A 22,906-nucleotide genomic window follows, 5' to 3' on the forward strand; every position below is an offset into this window, starting at 1 on the left:
GAACATATTCAGGGTTTACGTTTAAATTGCGAAAAATTGAGATCTGAAAATGACGAATTTTTAAAGATTGTTGAGAGTTTAACAACAGAAAACAAAATTTTAAAAGAAAATGAAAAAGATTTTGAAAGCAAAAGAAAATCTTCAGAAGATGAAGATCTCTGGATAAAATTGGAAAACAAAAATCTAAAAGAAAATGAAACAAGATTTCAAGAACAGTTAAAAGTCTTGGAAAATGAAAAATCTGTTCTTGAAAATCTTAAAATTGAAAATGAAAAATCAATTAAGTCTCATCTTGAGAGAATATCTCAGCTTGAAAATGAAGCTGAGAATTCAAGGATCAAGATTGATGAACTTGAAACGAAATTGAAAGGTTTTGTGACTTCATCAGACAGGTTGAATTTTCCTTGTCCAAAACCGATCAATTCTATTCCAATAAGTGACAAGGTCACAAATTTTGACAAAGTCAAAATTGAAGATTGTGATGATGTATCTGATGATGAAAAAGAAAAAGAAAAGAAAAGAAAAATATTTTTAGATTTAAAAGAAAAATTTAAAAATACTGTTTTGCAATCTACTGAGAAAGGTGAATGCTCAAAGCAAAAACCTGTAAAGAAGATTGTGGAACAGAAACAAAAAGATAAAAATTTGAAAAACCCTAAAAAAGAAAATAAAAGCTCATCAGATAAGTCATCCAATCATTTTCAAAAATCAGAAAAATTTAAAAATGAAAACTTACAAAGTGTTGGTAATAAGTGGTGCAGGTTTGACCAAAGTGCTCAAATGCCAAATCAAGGATACAAGAAGAGAAATGACTACCACAAGGCAACTCAATGCTATGATTTAAGTGTGTGGTATGAAAATGGTATACGATATGAAAGAGAGAAGAGGTATGATAACAGAATGTGTTACTCTTGTGGAGTTAGAGGTCACATTGCTGTTAACTGCCAGAATTGGAGTTATGAAACGCGAAGATGCTTTAACTGCCAAATTCGAGGACACATTGCCAGAGATTGCCCAAGGAGATCGATGGGAAGATCGAGGGCTGAATATCAAAGAATGGCAAAGAAACCAGTCAATGTCAAGCCCAAAGGACAGAAAGTTCAAGAACCAAAAGTTCAAGAACAGAAAGTTCAGGAAACGAAAGTAAAACTTTCTCAGAGGCAAAAAGACAAACTGCGAAAGAAAAGGAAGAAGGCGAGAGAGTATCTCGAGAGGATTTTGTCCTCGGGTTCACCCGACAAATCGAATAATAGTGCTGATGAAACGATTCACTCGACAACAAAGTCAAGTAAACCGAATTCGTCAGATGCAAATCTGAGGACGAAAAAGGACGAGAAAAAGGTCGGCGATGAATCTGATATGTCGAAATCAGACAAGCCACCTTCAGGCGATGAATCTGACAGGTTAAAGTCAGACAAGCCACAATCAGGCAATGATTCTGGTTCGACAAAACCAGAAGAGCTAGTTGTTGAGGTAAAAACTATCAAACCCAAGGCTGGTCAGGCTTGGGTGGATCTTTTCAAGTGAAAAACCCTGACTTGCCGGAGTTCCCAGGTTGGTAAGTGTGGAACAGGTATCGGCATATTTCTTGAGAAATTTCACTCTGGTGATTTTTCGTCTTACATGTGGTAAATCAGGGACATTAAGTTGTACTTGATTTTCTACAAGTGATGTTTGTGATTAAAGGAAAACAATGTGATGAAACCCCGAGTTTATGAAATGACACACAAAACTAATTTTCGGGAAAAACCATTTTGATTAAAACAAACTTAAGTGTTTTGAAATCATAATGGGAAAATAGTTTGTTGTGAGGGGGAGTTCTGATTGTTTACGCCAAGTGGATGGAGAATTGAAGTGATTCGATATCAGTTTGTCATTTTATTTGTACAGTTTTCAAATTTTCCTTGAAAATCAAAATTGAAACATATTTTGATTTTAGGGGGAGAAAAATTTTAAAAAAATAGAAAATTTGAAAATGTCAAAAACATTGAAAAAGTCAAAACGAGTTTTGTTGTGAAAAAGAGGAAATGATAGTAAATCAGTGGACTATCACAGCATGCTAAAGAAATGTAATGTAAAATGTGATAAACGGTCTCACTGATGATGTGACGATAGGTTTTCATACATTTAGTAGATTTATTTGGGATATAAACCTAAAATTTCAAACTTGTGAAATTCGTGGGGAACACTACTTGGATATATAGGTAACCCCTGAAATCTCGTTTGAAAGGTCTCGTATTCTGATATACTAGGTGTTTATACTCTATGATGTCTGGGGTATTATTCCGGGACTTCTGCTGAACGATGGTTCTGACCTAGTCCTTGGCTAATACTTTATCCAAAATGCTTGAAACATAGCATTATAGCCCTCAGATTGATTAAACAATAAAATTGATAATCATCTGTTGTAGCTGAAAAGATTCTCTAAAGGGAACAAATTGCAAAAGTCGAAAACTGATATCTCTCTGCGTATACGGAAGTATCGACCTGAGATCCCTCAGTCTTCGCATACCCTAATTTATGTACAGACATCATTGTAGTATTCTTGCCTGTAAGACTGAATATTGAGATTCTGGATACGGGAGTATATTCAAGAGATGGGACACATGAATTGAGCTAAGTTCTTAAAACATCTAAATCGTATCCTGAATAGATTGAAAATTGTGTGAAAATTTAAGAGGACAACTATATCGTCAATCGAGGTGAATCGTTTAGAACTTAAAATGATTAAAGCTTAACGGTGCTAGTGATTTGTCTCAAGAACTGATATGATCCTTTTACACAAACTTACAAAAATATTATTTGTATATATTTGTTTACTGCTTTTCATTCAAAAACAAAAATCCAAAAAGATTTTCGGAGTGTTTTAGTATAAATTTTTGAAAAGTCAAAAAGATTTTCGACAACTGATTTTGAAGAGCTAATATTCAAAATTCGAGGGCTAATCATGATGAACATGTTTGGGAGAATATGTTGAATACTTTAAATGACATATATAAATGGTTTGAAAGATTGTGTACATTGGTTAATCAAGGCATTTTTTGAACTTGATGTAACTAACATGTTTGTTGTAAATGATATCTACCAGTAAGTTTACGGGAATTAATTTGACATAAATTTGTGAAACTTATGATGAGGTAGAGGATATGCAGGTTAACCAGGTTTCAAGTCCTGAGCAGATGAAGAACAAAGCCAGGAATTGATCCTGATCTTGTGAAACGATGAAAGCCAGACTACGATCCCAACAGCTGAGTCTAAGGGGGAGTCTGAAGACGAGCTCAAGGAAAATGAAAGCGTACAAAGAGCCAGGTATCATTCCTGGAGGAGCTTATATACGAAAATCCAGGTGCCGATCCCAAAAGCACGGAAGCTTGACGAAAGGGGGAGCCTGAAGACAGATCCACGGGGATTCTGTTCGAGAGAGAGAAAGAGAAGGTGCTACGAGATTGACTACGACAATATCCAAGGGGGAGTCTGTTAGTGCAATATCTGTCTATCGCCTCCGTCAATCTATTCCGTAGCAGAAACAAGAAGATTCTAAGTGTTTAGGTTACAACTAGTTAGAAAGGCAAGGTGGCAAACTTGTAAATAAGGAGAAATACTTATAATACTTGTGCCTATAAATAGCTCATTTAGTTGTAAAGATTAAGACTTTTGGAAGACTTGGAGCTCATTTGGAGAATTAGAGATCTAGTTGTAGAGAGAGAAAGTCTAGAGAGAGAAAGTCTCTCCAAGTGATTCTCGGCATTGTACAAGACGTCATCTTAATCGAATCACGTTTTCTTGTACGTTATTGTGTGTTCGATCACATACGTTCACGGATTCCGCACGTCGAACGTACGTTACGCAATCGAACGGTATCGAAACCGGTCCTAACAACGCGCCTCTTTTCTTCCCTTTAATTTCCCTCATTTAATCTTGGCCCTTGATTAATTAAATGGATGGTCAAGATTACTTCCTAGCCAAATAAACTTCCTATTATATCCTAACCCTATTTAATATATACACATATATATAAAATTTAAGTTAACATAAATGTGGTAAAAGAAAATGTAAAAGACTAAATACATTTTCATAAAAATTTACATTTATCGATTACATAAAAAAAGTTAATACCCAGTTGAAAAAAATATAAAAATTAACTTAATAGAATTTATAACTGTTAAGGAAAAGTTCATTTTTTAAAAGACATATCTTAACGATTATATGTTTTAAGATATTACATTGTATTTTATTCAACCATGTTTTTCAATCAGTTCAATAGATGAGTTTTTTAAACACATAATTTATTATTATTATTTTTCTTTCAAAAGCATCTTTCTATTACTAAGTATATAACATTATATGTTATTCTTTTTTTAAATTTTTCTTTCAAATGCATCTTTTTATTACTAAGTATATAAGATTATATGTTATTCTTTTTTTAACGACGAATATTACAATAACCTTATTTTGAAAAATTACATCAAATTATACCTAATATATCTCATGCCAGGAATTGAATCTCAATCTTCTTCCGAAGAGGCAAGAGTCTCTATCACTCAATCAAAACTGATATACCATTACATATTATTCAATTCTAACCTATTAATAATTACCAAATTGAAATAAGCAAGAATAATAAAAATAAATGCAAAACATGTAATTAATTTACAAATGTGATTTATCCTACATTTAATGTGCATATTAAAGGTTACCAAATTGATATAAGATCATGTGCAATGGCTTTATAGCCTAGTGGTATTCTGGGGGTGAGATAAGATTTTGTGACCTATAGGTCTTGGGTTCGATTCCCACAAGCGGGGTTTTCCCATATTTATTGGATTTCCTCCTGAATTGATGTATAGACATTATGTCTAATGTGGATGGATATGATCGGGTGGTTCCGCCGGTGGCATGATGATACTTCAGTGGTCCGTCACTGATCCAAATTTGTCGTTCAAAAAAAAAAATCATGTGCAGTGGTAATACCCTTACCCTTGAGCGTTTTGCGTCATGTGGCATCCCAGTCAGCAATGAGGCATTATAGGGCGTTTTCTAAAATGGGTGTAGTGAGGATGTGAGGCATTACGTTAAAAGAGGTGTAATAAAATTAAATAAAAAAACATCAAAAACTCTTATTGGACAAACAAAAGGAAGATGAAGGATGATTGGTCAAACCTAATGAACCAAGGCGTGGAATAAAGCATGGTCCAAACGAATTTTGCCAAAAAACGCCCACAGGGGCGCCTTGTGGGGCGTGTTCCGGTGTTTTGTTCAAAAAAACGCCCATAAATCATCGACTACGGATGGTCTAAGCATCATTTCAGCTACGGAGTTGTAAAGGTTCTTGTCTCTTAGAAAAAAAGACTAGGTTTAAATTCTAGTATAAGGTATAGTTAATATTTATTAGTGTAATTTAGGAGTAATCGTAGGAATAATATAACCTTTGCCGTTAAAAAAAAAAGCAAGAATAATGAGATTATATGTAGTAAACGTCATTAATAAAGTGTCATGTTATTATCATATAGGCAATTAACCTTTAATTAAACAACATTTTTATATGGGTGTAATGGTTTTAACTGAAAATTTAATAATAAAAATAATGTTTGACTAGCTGGAAAAAGCATGGGCCCCACTCATTCTCCTCTCATGCCCACCAAGTCAATGACGAATGTGCCCATGCCACCAGCCATTTGATTTCTTGTATTGGTTTTTTAACAGCTAATTTTTTTAATCCCTTGTCGTTTGTGGGACTTTAACCCAATACCTTTCCCTTTACAACCTAGGTGTTAATTTAAAGGCTTTGCCTTTGCAAATGGATATTTAAAAAAATAGTCCTTAATTTTTTATATGTATTAATATTTATATGTATAATTGTAATTTAAATTAATTTACCTGTTTTAAAATGATTTTAAAGCAACAAGTACCTTTATTTAATTAACATTTATCAATTAAATATAAAAAGTTAATACCCGGTTGAAAAAATATATTAAAATTAACTTATCATAATTCATAAATATCATATCAAATTTCATTTTTAAACACATATCTTGACGGCTTTATTTAATAAATGATGACATGATAGTTTATTCAAACTGTATAATACATTTTTTATTTAGTTCACACAATATACATGTATTTCAAATACATGGTTTTATTTTATTACTTAGTATATACATTATATTTATTCTAATTTGTGTAATATATGTGCTGCTAACCAATAAAAGAAAGATTTGCCAATGAGGTGGTGGTGGAGTGGTAAGGAAGAGTCTTGATGTTCTAAAAGACCCAAGTTTGATTCCTGCCCTCCTCATTATTTTTTGCGGCACCTGCTGATGCTAGAAGACTAGGCGGATAGGTGGAGATCGCTAGTTCGATCCTTGAACTGAGCAGGTTTTACCTAACATACTGTCGTGCCTTCGAACGAATGTTCACGGGCATTAGACCTTGGTGAGGGTTTCCTCTGGCTTAGAGGCGAATGTATCCCGATATGATGAATTTTGTCAATAGCTCATTTAAAGAATTTGTTGACCGTTAAAAAAAAGTAAAAGAAACATTTATAATAAATATTTATTCACGGAGAGTAAATACTAAACGACAACACATATAATTTATTAGAGTAAACTGCCATTTTGGTCCCTGTGGTTTGGGCACTTTTGCCATTTTAGTCCAAATCTCAAACTTTTTACATCTGGGTCCCTGTGGTTTGCATTTTGTTGCCATTTTAGTCCAGATTTCAAATTTGGCCGGATTCCTTAACTTAAACCCCCTATTTTGTCTTTATCCTTAGGGGTATTTTGGTCATTTAGATTTATTATAACTCAAATTTAATAAATAATAATGTCACTGCCAGAACAACAATAATACCACTGCCAGAACAACAACAAGCACCACCACCACCACCACACCTCCACCACCACCACCACCACCCCCACCACCGCATCATCCCCACCACCACCATCCCACTGCCGCCAACACCACCATCCCACTGTCGCCAACCCTCACAAACCCAAAACCCTCAAAAACCCTCACATAACTCAAAGCTGTTAAATCGGCAGTGAAGAAACCGACAATCAAATCGGCTTCAAAATCTCCGACAATCAAACGGAGACAATCAAACCGACAATCTCACCTTCTTTCTTTACTCCGAGCCACACAAAACCCAAACCCTAATTTTGCATCAAACCCATTAACCCACATGAAACTGGACCTTTGATTTGGGGGAAGATGATATGCGGCGGCGTTGATGAACATCATCCCCCAAATCGCCGCAAACAAAACCTGCAACTTGTGTTCTTCTTCGTTGCAACAGCAAACAACAATCTGCAATAATCGAATCTGTAAACTATACTCCTTCTTAATCAGAAACAACAATCTGCAAAACCAGTCGATCAACAACACAAAAACCTGCAAATCTTTCAGATTGATTGATGAACACAACAATCTTGCAATTTATCAACACAAATTCAGATCTAAAACTTTCATGTCTCAACAAATACAACTCAAACTTAGATTTGGGGATGATGATGATTTATTTGGGGAAACTTCAAACCTCCTTCATCAGCATCAATCAATCAGCTGTTCATCTTCATCATCGACAACTTCAGCGATTCATCTTCATCAGCAGAATCAGCAGAATCAGCGATTCAACTTCAGCGATTCATCTTCATCATCGACACCTTCATCATCTTCATCATCGACACCCTCAAGAAGGGGACGACGCCGGAGTGGGTGTGACTGTTGGATGGGACGAAGCCGGAGTGGCGGTGGTGAGAAGGGGGAGGAGGTGGCGGTGGTGCTATAGAGAGAGAGAAGAGAGAGAGGGAGGAGGTGGCAGTGGTGGTAGTGCTATATAGAGAGAGAGAAGAGAGAGAGAGAAGACTTATTTATGTTGGGGATGATGAACTGCAGTGTATATGTATGTGTGTATATTAATATATATATATATATATATATATATATATATATATGGTTGAGTTCATTTCAAAACTCTAAGTAACTACAGAACTTTCAGAACTCCTAATAAACAATCATTTTATATATAAGTTTTTGTATTTAGGATTTTTTTTATCATCTATTATATGTATTTCTTTGATTACATACATGTTAAAAGAAGTTTACATATGTTTAATTGCCAAAATTATATATATGTGTCATAACTAATTACATATATGTAAAAAAACTAGTTTACATATGTGTAATTATAAAATTACATATAAAAAAATGATAAAATTACTCTTAACATTATGTAATCGTAAAAATACACATAATAAATGATAAAATTATCCTAAACATAAAAATATATAAATAAAAAGATTGTTTATTAGGAGTTCTGCGAGTTCTGTAAATATTTATGGTTCTGAAATGATCCTAGCCATATATATATATATATATATATATATATATGAATTAAGAAAATGTTAAATGAAAAGTAAAATGACCAAAATGCCCCTGAACTAAAAGACAAAATAGGAGGTTGCAACAGTAAAAAAAATTGGGTCTTTGGATTTTGGACTAAAATGGCAACAAAATACAAACCACAGGGACCCAGATGTAAAATATTTGAGATTTGGACTAAAATGGCAAAAGTGCCCAAACCACAGGGACAAAAATGGCAGTTTACTGAATTTATTATAAAGAAACGTTTAATGAACATACATAATCAATCGAAATAACCATTAATTACTTTACACCTTATAACAATTAGATGGATTAGGATGTAATACAAATGTCCAAATAAATAAGAAGGGTAAGAAAATTTTAGGCATTTTTTTTTTGAATGGCAAATGTTACATAACACTACTCTTAAATTACACCAATTTTACCCAATGCCAGGAATTGAACCCTGGTCTCTCCCCAAGAGGCACAAAGCCTCTACCACCCCACCAAAGTGGTGATGGCTAAAATTTTAGGCAATTGATTTTAGATTTTAGATTTGAAAAGTTAAGATTTGTTTTAGGAAAAAAAAAGGAAATAGCATAAAGGGAAAAACAAGGAAATGTCATAAAGGGACTTTCTCTCTCCACATGCAATGCACATGTCAATTCCTTTCCTCAATTTAAAATGTACATAACTTTTTCATACATCATTTCTTTAAAAAAACATTCACCGTAATAACAAACGTTTTTTTTATCTTTAATATGTGTACGATATTGCTATATAAAAAAATAAATTCCGGTTATTGTGTTTTTTAACATGGTTTTGGTCATTACGTTTTTACTAGGGTTTCTATACATTGTGTTATAACACAATGTTAATTTGGGTTATATCCACTGCGTTTATATTAGAATTTATAACACAATGTATGACAATAAATTTGGTGTTATATTTGGGTTTTCTTTACATTGTGTTATTAGTTCTGTTCATTGTGTTTATTCTGTTATCCATTATGTTTTAAGTTATTGTCCATTATGTTTTTTTTGTTTTATTGTCCATTGTGTTTTAATCTGTTGTTCATTGTATTTTAGTTTGTTGTTCATTATGTTTTTAGTCTGTTGTCCATTGTGTTTTTAGTCTGTTGTACATTGTGTTTAAATTGTTATTTATTGTCGCCAAATGTGTATTTATCTGTTGTCATCAATTGTGTTTTTAGTATACTTTCCATTGTGTTTTTAGTTTGATACTCCTTGTATTTTATGTTATATCCATTGTGTTTTTGTCTTCTTTCCATTGTGTATTTTATCTGTTGTCATCAATTGTGTTTTTTTTTGTTTACCTTTCAATCGTGTCTTTTACGTTATGTCTATTGTGTAATACGTAACTACGTTTTTGAATTTTTTTTAAAGTATAACAAAAAGGTACTCCTATTAAAGATAAAAAGAAGTTTTATTTTGTGATATATATTTTAGAAAAACAAATGGCGTATAAAACAATTACGAACTTTGAAAATATGAGGGGGAAATAGCATATGACTTGCATGTGCGTATTTCTAGGCATATGAGTTGCATGTGTTTTAATCTTGAACAAATTACCCTTTCCACTTGATTTCTCATTAGACATTTGTCATTCTATAGTGACTTCTTAATCTTTTTATTTTTAAACCCCTTTTTACTATAACTCAACCCACAATAACATATGATACATGCAACAACACACAATACTAAAAAATGTGGATATATATCAAACATAACTCAGTTTTACAAAAAAAAATTGCATATATAATTAGACACAAAACAAACAAGTAGAACTTGGTTTATAGTTAAAAACTGAGCTTAGGGATCCTAAAAAAATGCGAGTTTGATGGATACACTTGAAACCCGAAGCATCTGGGATGGGTATACCCGATGGGTATAAGATTAGAAAAAAAAAATATTTCACAGGTATGGGATGAATATGAAATCAGGTGATTACCGGTGTAATTACCCAAAACTATCTATCCATTTACCCAAACCATAAACCATATACGTGATAACTTTTAACCTTTATTTATTCTTTTTAGCTATTTTTCAAAAATGTTTCATTCTAGTAGCTTTATTACTTGAGATCCTCATATTTTGATGTTATTATTTATTTATCATTTTATTGTGTTAGGAAATACAAAATTATTTTTTGAGATTAATATTACAATATATTTACATATTTAAATATTTTTATGGTGATGATGATATGTATATTATTTATCACAATTTAATATATTCTATAGATTTTATAAACAACAAAATTATAAAGGAAGGCACAAAAATATATACACATGAAAATTTCAATGGGTATTTTTTAAAACACTAATGAGTATGCCCGATACCCTAGGGTATACCTAATATCTGACGTGTAATGGGTAGGGTATGAGACACAAGTTTATAACAGGGTATGGGACAAAGATTAGCTATACCCGGCCCATACTTGACCCATTGCTATCCCTAACTGAGCTCCATATGTAAATAGAATATAATATTTTTTAAAAAAATGTATAAATAACCTTGTTGATATTAAGATGTATCGCCTCCCAAGAGATTAAGTGTTTTATTCTCGTGATCGACAATGAAATAGAATTAAGAGAGTAGAATAGGTGTGTGTTTATTGTTATAAAAAAACAGCAAACATATTATTCTTATAAGGCAAATTGGAAATAAATAATCTCACCTAACTCAATTTGACCAATAATAATCCCAAGTCAGTTATTGGTCGATAACAACTGGTCATTGTTTTTAGGCAAATTGGATTTAAATAATCCCAACTCACTGTTATTGGCAAATGATAATCCCAACTCATTTAATCACCAATAATAATCCAAACTATTCACTTTTGTTTGTAAAATACTCCCAGTTAAAAAAACACTAACTTTTGTTTGTAAAATACTCCCAGTGAGTTGGGATTATTTAAATCCAATTTGCCTTTTTTTTGTAAAATAGTCCGCCGTTAAAATACCTTAACGGAGTTAAGTTTTTTTTCCAAATCACAAACCGATATTCTAGGTCTTTTGATCAGAACGAGAATACGAGTCGATTAATGTAAAACTTACCTCGAAATACTGCCCAAACCCACGAAAACGGTGCTTCAATTCGGGTGTTTAAACTTCCAATTAACAAAAATCAAGCCATTTCGAGCACAATTTCGAGGTAAGTTTTACATCAATCGACTCGTATCCTCGTTCTGATCAAAAGCCCTAAAACATCGGTTTGTAATAGGGCTGTAAACGAACCGAACGAACACGAACAAGGCCTTGTTCGTGTTCGTTCGTTAAGGAAATAAATGTGTTCACGAACGGTTCATGAACACTTACCGAACGAGATTTTATGTTCGTGTTCGTTCATTAAGGAAATGAGCGTGTTCGCGAACGGTTCACGAACACAAACGAACACAAACGAACACAAATAAATTTGGCGAACGCGACGAAGGATAAAGATAGATGGCCTAGAGAGTAGCACTCGAACTTGAATCCCTTATTGTGGAACGGAGGTCGATCGTATTCGCCAATGTAAATAATGAGAAATGAAAGGGAAATGATGCATAAACAAGATCAAAATGGGTTTTCTAGTCTAATTGCTAGGGTAATAAAATAAATAAAACTTTAATAATATATAAAGTACAAATAAAATGTAAGAAAGTACAAAGATCTTCAATTAAAACACAAACATACAAACATAAACGAACGCAAATCAACGAATGTTCACGAACACATTCACGAACACCTTACCGAACGTTCACGAACACAATCGAACGAACGAGACCTCTGTTCATGTTCGTTCATTTAACTAATCGAACGAAATTTCTTGTTCATGTTCGTTCATTTAATAAATGAACGAACATAAACGAACTTCCCGCCGAACGGTTCACGAACTGTTCGCTGAACGTTCGGTTCGTTTACAGCCCTAGTTTGTAATTCAGAAAAAAAAACTTAACCCCGTTCAGCTATTTTAAAGATGGACTATTTTACAAAAAGAATTGACCAGTTCGGATTCTTGTCGGCCAATAACTGACTTGGGATTATTATCGGACAAATTGAGTTAGGTGGGATTATTTATTTCCAATTCGCCTTGTTATAAAGATTGATTTTGGAGAAAATGCAGGGCTCCATATGTAATTACAAGAGACATATATATTTTTATAGGTTGCTATACAGAAATCTCAACATGACTAACCAACAAAATTTTCAAATTCTTTTAGCTAGTAATAGGTTTTGGGTTTCCCATATTGATGATTTTAGTATCATCTAGTTATTTTATGTAATTAGGTATGCTAAATAACCAATGATAAATTATGATCAAAGATCAAACAAGTTGGAAAGTGGGGAGTGCACATTTGTGTTGAGATTGCTATCATAAAACCCACATGACTACGGGGTTGAGGGCGGTACCCCACTACTAGAAAATTGGGCAATTGTGACCAAAATTTGCTACCGAAAAAAATGGTAGCAAATTTAGCCACCGATTTGCCATGGAAATGAAAATTAGCGTATTTATCATGATATGGTAGCAAAGTGGTTGCAATTTTTGCCACCTTTTTATTTTTGGTGGCAATTTGTGGGAAAAATATGCAAAAACATGAAAAATAAAAAAAATATTTATTAATTGTGACCATGTTATTGGTGACAACATGAAAATTCAAATTGGCGGGTTATTTCTTTTTAATCTTCAAAAGTCAATTAATTAGGGTTCCAACCAAATAACTCCCCTCCCAAAATTTTAATCCTTGCTTCTCGCTCCCCTACGTCAAGCCATAGGCTTTTGCAGAAATAAAAACCCTAATTCTTTATCCTTCCACGAGAACCCTTCCTTTCCTCCCCCTCTCTATCCTCCCACGGTATTCTGTTGTTGAAGATGTCGGCTCCGGCACTGGCACCTCCAGCTCCGAACGCCGGCGGTTCCCTCTGGCGGCTCATCTGGAGATGATGAGAGCGGCGCACTCACACTTTATTGGTAAGTATTTCCCCCTTTTTCTCCAAATTGATGAGAATTTTTGATTTAGTCGTTTATGGTAGAAATTGATGTGTGGGTTGAAGAGATGGTGTAAGATATTGACTTCCGATTGCCTATCAAATATACAATTGACTTTTAGTTTGTCTATATGTTGATTTTCTTTGTATATTAGGTTTTATTAACAGTTGAATATTTGTGCATAAACTGAAAGGGGATATTGAAATTCTACTCCTTTTGAAGCCATAGAAACGAATTGATTCGTCTATAATAGAATTTTACCGTATACGTTATTGTAATATCAATTTACACAATATAGCTTACATATCAGTCTTTTAAAATGGAAACAGTTAAGTAAAAAGAATGCTTACTTTCAGAGTAGAATTTGCCATTATATAGCTTTAGGGCTTGTGAATGTTCATTTCATGTTTGTTGATTTCATCATACTTTGATTATTAATTACTTAGCGTATGAATGTTCATGACGTTGTTTCGTACTTGGGTTATTAATTACTTAGCGTATGAATGTTCATGACGTTGTGTATTTTTCATACCGCAGGTGATTGAAGTTGCATTTGGTGCCACGGTATGTTCAGATGGCGTATGGACAAAAGGGATGTGGTAAGAAATACGTTCATCATGCAAAAGAAGAGAAGTATGAAATATATCCTGTAAGTCAAGTTTTGATTCTGTTTTTTTCTTCTTTCTAAAAACCATGACTGCATTAGAAAAAAAAGCTCTTTTGGTCGGTTATTAGAGCGATATATTTCTGATTGCAGGAAATCAAAGAATTCCCTGATGTTAATCTCAAACAAAAAGAAGATTTCAGTAAATTAATATGATGGGGTGATTGCAAAAGTTTGGGTTTCATCTCCTTATTATTTGAAGGCTGCGGGTCAAGATTCTGAAAGTAAGCATTCTTTTTACTTAACTTTTTCCGTTTTAAAAGAGTGATATGTAAGTTTTGGTATATAGTTAGAAAACACATGATTTGCCATTATAATTTAGAAAATACTTAAAAAGGCACTTTAATATTAATTGTATTCCTGATAGTTAGTGATTACGCCTGGCAAAACGGGTGGGTCAGCTTGGGTTGGTTCGGGTCAAAATGGGTTCGGGTCAGAATGGGTCAAATAAAAAAAGGGTTGTTTTTTTACAAAACATACAAGGGAACATATTCCTACAAGTTCATGTGAAATTAATGGCAGATTGTTTTTTTGATAGGCAAAGTTGATGTCAGATCACTCTTTGTGTAGATTTGTGTTTGTAGTTTATATATGTTTCTGGGCTTTTTCTATGAGCTAAGGAGATTTTGCTAATCATTAATAAACAATATAATGGAACAACATGAAGCTGATGGCGATGGGTTACTTCTGAACATTACAAATGTCCCAATGAACCTTAAAATGACTATGCTTCAATTTGATGTTGTTTACTGTGCAGCACCAACTTCATGATTCTACTGGGTGGAATTTTGGGCTCAACTAATTCTTTTTGATTTATGATGCTTTCATTTTTTATTGGTCCGTATCATGTCAATATTATCATTTTTATTAACTTCCAAATTCTACATTTGTAGGCTAAGAAACTTGGGCGTGAATTATCGGCTCATGAAGCGTGGAAGCAATCACACTGCAAGAAAGGAAGTCGACCATTGGATAAAGATCTAAGTTGTAGCAGTCACTACTTTTGGACGTTGATTCGGAAGGGAACACTCAAGAAGAAAATCTTGTATGGGTTGATGCTAAGGCAGATGAGACTTGGGTAAGTCAATTGATTAGTAAATCTGAACAAAGTATTTCAAAATAAAAAACATGAAGTTTATTACAATGAAATTTGTATAATATAATTATGTGTTTATCTCATTAGGTTAAATATGAAGGGTTTCTTGTGGAGAAGTATGGGAAAGAACGTAATAAACATCCAAAATTTGACAGACTTGTGGTCACGAGCTAAGGGCAAGAATAAAAGAAAAGTGCACGGGTTATGTAATGTTAGTGACCCTTGTGTACATAGCAGAGAAGACCCTAAGGTATTTTTAATCCTTTTAATATGTAAACAAACTGGAACATGCTATTTAGCTTCTAGCACTTGAATTGTAGCTCACAATTGTATTTTGTTTTCTTTGCAACCAACTTGACCCATTATTACTTTTCGTTAATTCTGATTTCTTGATTCTATTCATTGGTTGTTTTGTAGATTGAAAAGTTGAACTTAGTTATCAAGGAGCTCGTTAAGGAAAAAGACGAAGAAAAAGAAAGGTTCAATGGAATTATTGCGGGGTTGTTGGCTGAAAAAGAAAAAGATAAGGTGGATAAAGATGTTGTGCTTGATATGATGTCACAAATTAAAGCTATGTTAACAGCTTCAGTTCGAAGATAGGCTATAAACACTTGGTATTGAATGTTTAGATGTTTATCTTATTAGGATGATTTTAGTTGGTATTTATTATATGCTTTTGAAAACCATATGTTGTATATAATTTTTGGATTTTTGGATTTTATTAGACCTTTGTATATTATTTTGTAGTTTTATTGATATGTAATTTTGATGAAAATAGCATGGAGAAAAAAAATATGAATTAAAAACCAATATTCCAAACCAAACCAATATTCCAGTAATAAACGGTAGCAAATGGTTGCAAATTGTGTAAAAAATGGTGGCTAAATGGTGGCAATATCGGTGGCTAAATGGTATAAAACTGGAAAATTGTGTAAAAAATGGTGGCTAAATGGTGGCAATATCGGTGGCTAAATGGTGGCAATATCAGTAGCTAAATGGTATGAAAACATGTCACAACTCGGTGGCAAACAAGGCGGAGCGTAGCAAACATGAAGCGGTGGCAAATAACTGTGACCAATTTTGTGGTGGTAAAAATAAGGTAGCAAAATATAAAAATGGTGGCTATTTGGTGGCATTAGGGCAATTGACACGGGTGTTTTTGTCACCGTATTTTCGGTGACAAATTGGTGACAACAAGGAAATTGCTACCATTTTGTAACCAAAACTTACATGACAAAACCAATGTTTTCTAGTAGTGCCCCTAGTAGCAATGTGTCCAGGGGCAGTAACCCGCCCCTGGTTTGGTCCAAGGTACCGCCCCTGGCTGGGTCCAAGGAGCTCAATATGTGATTCGAATATAATATTTAAAAAAATATATAAATAACCTTGTTCGTATTAAGATGTGTCCCTTCCCATGAGATTAAGTGTTTTATTCTCGTGATCGACAATGAAATAGAAGTAAGAGAATAGAATAGGGGTGTGTGTTATCGTTCTAAAAAAACAACAAACAGATTATTGTGATAATGATTGATTTCAGGGAAAATGCAGGGCTTCATATGTAATTACAAGAGACATATATTTTTATAGGTTGCTATTGAGAAATCTCAACATGAGTACCCAACAAAAATTTCAAATTCTTTTAGCTAGCGATAGGTTTTAGGTTTCCTATATTGATGATTTTAGTATCATCTAGCTAATTTATATATTTAGTTATACTAAATAACCGATAAGAAATTATGATCAAAGATCAAACAAGTTGGAAAATGAGGAGTGCACACTTGTGTTGAGATTGCTATCATAAAGCCCACATAACAACAGGGGTCGAGGGCGATACCCCTAGTAGTAAGGTCCATGGGTGGTAGTCCTTTGTTGGGTTCAAGGTACCGCCCCTGCTGGGTCCAAGGAACAACACCTCTGGCTAGGGTTAAGCTGCAAAAATGGAATATACTACTTAAAAAAATATATAAATAACCTTGTTGGTATTAAGATGTGTCCCTTCACATGAGATTGAATGTTTTATTCTCGTGGTGGTCGACAATGAAATGGAATTAAGAGAGTAGAATAGGGGTCTATGTTTATCGTTCTAAAAAAACAACAAACAAATTATTGTGATAAAGATTGATTTCGAAGAAAATGCAGGGCTCCATATGTAATAACAAGAGACATATATATTTTTATAGGTTGCTAAAGAGAAATCTCAACATGACCACCCGACAAATTTTCAAATTCTTTTAGCTAGCGATAGGTTTTGGGTTTCTAATATTGATGATTTTAGTATCATCTAGGTATTATATGTAATTAGGTATACTAAATAGCCAATGAGAAATTATGATCAAAAATCAAACAAGTTGCAAAGTGGGGAGTGCACACTTGTGTTGAGATTGCTATTATAAAACACACATGACAATGGGGGTCGGCGGCGGCACCCCTAGTAGCAAGGTCTGGGGGCGATAGTGGTTGGGTCCAAGGTACTGCCCCTGGCTGGTCCAAGGAACAACACCTCTGGCTAGGGTTAAGCTGCAAAATTGGAATGAATTTGATAATGAAAATCAATAGTGAATTTGATGATCTGTACCAAGACCAATTCTTAGTATCGCATTTAGGCTTGAACAACAAATTCGTTATTCAACACTCTAAATATTATTCAATACTAAAATTGTTGTCCAGTACTAAATTTGCTCTTTAGTAGTACATAAGGATTAGTAGTGAGATTGAAGTAGTAGTTGGAAAACCGCAATTATCAGGTAGTTGTAAATACCAACTGTCAAGGCAGTTTCCCTAGATAAAGAAATGTTTTGGTCATTGTTTAATAGTACACAAATTCTACAGAATGACACTCGTTCTTGATTTCTCTATAAGATTTATCAGATTGAATTTTCGTGAGTATGAACGAAATACGTCACGAACGAAATAATTCAATCTGAAAGTGTTCTATACCGTTTTCGAAGATATCCAACAAACCAGGTTCTATTACTCAAATTCGATTTTTTATATATTCTACTTTATTTTATTTCTAGTCATCTCGTAAATACAACGCGACAACAAACATTATTTCTCATAAATAATGAATTAAATGCACATATGTAGCTATGAATATAAAAAGAAAAAATCAATAATAGTTTTATGCTCATCATACCATTTAGATACAAGGTGTGCTACAACATTAAGCAAATGAAAGGATCTTCAAGGTAAGTTCATTATTTGTCATCAAATTTCTATATAACTTCTTAACTTTATGAGTATATGTATTATTCGAATAGGATTCCTTTCGGTGGTTGTGTTTGGTTTTCATCGTGTCTCGAATTAGGGATAATAACGAGACAAGTTAGGATGCGTATATGCAATCTCAGTCTCATACCCGGTTGTAAAACCGTGTCCCTTACTCATATGTGTCGGCCATACCTACAGGTGTAGGGTATACATGTTAGTTTCTTAAAAATAAATACTCGCTGTGATTTTTGAAATCTAGTTTTTTTCTTACTATTATAATTTTTTATGGCTTTATGTTTTAAACAACTAAAATAAATTAAGATATGATTAAAAATAGGCAAATTCGATTTTAATAATCTGAACTGACTCTTTTTGGCAGATAATAATCTCAACCCAGTTAATTACCCACAATAATCCGAACTCTTCCATTTTGTTTGTAAAATAATCCGCCGTTAAAAAAACACAACGGATTTAAGTTTTTTTTTTTTCAAATTACAAATCGATATTTTCGAGCTTTTGATCAGAGAACGAGGATACGAGTCTATGGATGCAAAACTTATCTCGAAACAGTGCTCTAAACGACGAAAATGGTGCTTCAATTTGGGTGTTTTAACTTCTAATTAACAAAAATCAAGTCATTTCGAGGTAAGTTTTACATCAATCAACTCGTATCGTCGTTTTGATAAAAACCCGAAAACATCGATTTGTAATTTGAAAAAAAAACTTAGCTCCATTAGGTTTTCTTTCTAATGGAGGACTATTTTACAAACAAAATGGAAAAGTTCGGGTTATTGTGAGCAATTAATTGAGTTGGAATTATTATCGGCCAAAACGAGTCGGTTCGGATTATTAAAATCCGTTTTGCCTTAAAAATATGCATATCATTATTATAAAACGTTTGAAGTATCTAAAAATGTGAAATTCATGACAGTAAATCCCACCAATAGCAAAACTAAGACAGGATCTAAAGAAGGTAAGATGTAGACAACATTACCTCTACCCTATAAAAATATAGAGACTGCTTCCAGTGAGACCATCATTTCAAGTGAAATTCATGATTATATAAATCTCAAAACATAAGTTAATGCTTTGCATGACAATTAATATAGATAATATTATGAAGTACATATTCCAAAAATATAAATCGCAAAAGATAAGTTAATACCTTGCACTACTAGAAAAATTAAAATTTCTGATACCATTTTCCGTAGGAAATGCGTCACAACTCGCGATTTTCTACGAATTTGTGACGAAATGCGTATGTAGGAAAACCACTCGTAGGAAACTGGTTTCTTACGCATTTTCTACGCATTTTCCTACCCATTTTTGACAAAAAAGGGTTGTCACAAATTGCTACACATTTTCTACGCATTTTCCTACCCATTTAACGGAAGTTAGTTTTTAAATTTTGCTACACAATTGTCACGAAATTTAATTTTCTACGAATTTGTGACGAAATGCATATGTAGTTAAACCACTCGTAGGAAACTGGTTTCTTTACGCATTTTCTACGCATTTTCCTACTCATTTCTGACAGAAAAGGGCTGTCAGAAATTGCTACACATTTTTCTACGCATTTTCCTACCCATTTAACGAAAGTTAATCTTTTATTTTTGCTACACAATTGTCACGAAATTTAATGTTTTTTCTAGTTTTATTCTATTTATAAAACATCCTAGAGATCACATACAAAAGCAAATAAAACTAAAAACTATAAATTTTCAATAACATTAATCATAAATTTATACAAATTTACAAACAAAAAAATGTATAACATCTACTAACATAAAGAAAAAAAAATTACATATTCCTTTAACAAATAAAGAAAAATGAAATAAAAAAATAAAAAATAAGAAATAAATAAAATAAAAGAAAAGGTAGAATCTTTTGGCAATGTGAGTGAGTTATTTCTCACAGTAGCTAAAAATGTCCACACTCAAAATTCCACAATCACCCACCATTTCCATCATATATTTCTTGACATTTTTCATCTCTCTGTATCTCTTCATATATTCCAATTATATTCCAATTAAACAGCCGCCAACATAGAAACTATTGTAACAATCATCATCATCTTTTTGTTCTTTGTTGCTTTTGGCTCTTTGTCACTCACCACTGAAAACCCTTCAAAAATGAATGATGGTTTCAACATCTATAGCCATCTAACCACTGAAAACCCTAAATCTTTGTGGAAATTACTCTTTAAATAGTAACAACATTCAGACACTCATCATCAAAATGGTGGAATAAGATCATGTGGGCAGTTAAAGACAAGTGCAAGAGGTTGGAATCTCTGATGTGTGTGGGGGTTTGAAGGTGGATGTGTGTGACCGGAGGTTTTTTTTTTTCTTTTGGAGGTTTTGAATGTGAGGAATGAGATGGAGGGATTAAATAGGTAGGGTTTAGATGTGCAATGGACCGTTGGATTGAAAATTAGGTGAGCAATGGACCGTAGGATGGTGATCCGTGTGAAGTTTAACTAAAGCTTTTGATTGGCTCAATTAGATGAGCATGGAATCTATTACTTGTATTATTATTAACTAGTTAATTAATGAAAAAATATTATTATTATTATTATTATTAATTTAGTGGTTGTTATATCAATTTGTTTTTATAAATCACATTAAAAGTGTAATTATATGAATTTGTTTTTATAAATCGCATTAAAAGTGTAATTATACCAATTTTTTTTTTTTGAAAATCTCCCTAAATATAGAGTACAACTACTCAATGCATTAACATGTTAATAATTTATAATGTATAAATATGTTTCGTTATTCTTTTTATTTACAACTATCAAATAAGATTTAATTATTAATTCCAAAACATACATACAAAAATTAAATGTATTATAGTTATATAATAATTAGGGCTGCATACGAACCAAACGTTCGGCGAATAGTTTATAAATGAACATGAACAGAGGTAACGTTCGCGTTAAACACTATTTATTATCGTTCTAATGCTTGTTTTGCGAGAAATTAAGAGTCGTAAATCACGTGTTTATATGGTAATAATAAAATATGGTAATAATAAAACTAGTTGTCTCCACTGAGTGTGAACCAAGCCACTACCACTACTGCCGTCTTTGACCGGCTGAGTTGAAGAAGCTTGATATTGACCAGGTTAACAATATATATGTATAACACGGGTATACACAGATTGACCCGCGTTAAATCTGATCTGAACCAAACCGTGACCCGAGTCGAATCGATCAGGAAGTATCCGAACCACCAACATTACCAACAACAACAAATCGTCTTCACCATCAAAACCAAACCGTTAAAGTAGCCGAGAAAAACGTCGATAGTTGCTACACATAGAATTAGTATATTTGTCACTATTTTGTCACAAATTGCCCAAAAAAATGAAGGTTTTTTTTCCGTAGGAAATGCGTAGTAAATGTGTCAGAATTTGCGACGCATTTTTTTGCGTAGGAAATTTCCGTAGCAAAATGACCACTTTTCTAGTAGTGTTGCATGACAATTAATATTAATATTATGAAGTACATATTCCAAAAGAGAAAAACCATTTTCACATGATGAAACTTTAAGAATGAATCGTTAGCTGATTAAAATTAGTGAATAATATAAAAAAGAAAACTAAAAGAGTTAATTACTGTTTTCGTCCCTGTGGTTTGGCAAAAATCACTATTTCAGTCCATTAGTTTAAAAATTGCGATTTCAGTCCCTGTGGTTTCACTTTCGTAACAATTTCAGTCCACCTCGTAACCATTTCAGTCCCTGTACTAACAGAATAAATGGATTGAAATGGTTACGAAAGTGAAACCACATGGACTGAAATCGCAATTTTTAAACTAATGGACTGAAATAGTGATTTTTGACAAACCACAGGGACGAAAACAGTAATTAACTAAAACTAAAAATATCAAGTATATAGTTCAGGTAGATTGGTATATGTTTTTGGCTAATAGGGTCGGATATTATCTAATATCCATCTCATATCCACGAATATATTCAATACTAATCTCTTACCTGGTCCTGTACCCAAATACCAGTCCTAAATATTTCAGGTTTTCCAATCCATTCTCATCCATTTGAGGTTTGATTGTCAACCCTACCTATATATTGTACATATTGCACGTTATATAGGCGTAGGGCTAGCAAATCGTGTCTTATCGGGTTTAACAGGTCTCTAATGACGCGAATAACATAAGTATTAAACATGAATACAACTTGTTTAACTACTTTATATCTCATGTTTATAACACAGTTGTATGTTTTATGTACCAAGGAGAAGAAATGATTGATTGTAGCCTCCTAATTCTATTTATTTTTAAAAAGTAAAAAACCAGGTAGTGTAATTTTTCAATAAACATGTTTAGTCGTGTCTTATACAGATATCTATTGTCAGCCCTATATAGGCGACATAAAAATTGGTTTTGCACACAGTTATTGCGTGTTTAAATAATTTATACACTATAACAATTTTTTTTTTCTTAACTTTCACATGTTAATTAGACCCGTGCTAGTTTAATAACAGTGTTTTCCTTTCTCATATTTAGGCACAATCGAGAGGTCGCAAATATGGGAAAAACACATGTTAATCCTCTAAAAGATG

General features: G+C 33.0%; 1 long non-coding RNA gene across 1 annotated transcript; it reads left to right on the forward strand.

Annotated features, from left to right (window-relative positions):
• Window positions 1-13,091: 13,091 nt before the first annotated feature.
• On the forward strand, window positions 13,092-15,621 carry LOC110872334. The gene is made up of 6 exons (XR_002554387.2): window positions 13,092-13,337; window positions 13,893-14,004; window positions 14,113-14,243; window positions 14,913-15,097; window positions 15,203-15,365; window positions 15,533-15,621. It is a non-coding gene; the product is annotated as an uncharacterized LOC110872334 (long non-coding RNA).
• The last annotated feature ends 7,285 nt before the right edge of the window (window positions 15,622-22,906 follow it).

This window comes from Helianthus annuus, chromosome 8 (genome assembly GCF_002127325.2).
Source record: "Helianthus annuus cultivar XRQ/B chromosome 8, HanXRQr2.0-SUNRISE, whole genome shotgun sequence".
NCBI classification, from domain to species: Eukaryota; Viridiplantae; Streptophyta; class Magnoliopsida; order Asterales; family Asteraceae; genus Helianthus; species Helianthus annuus.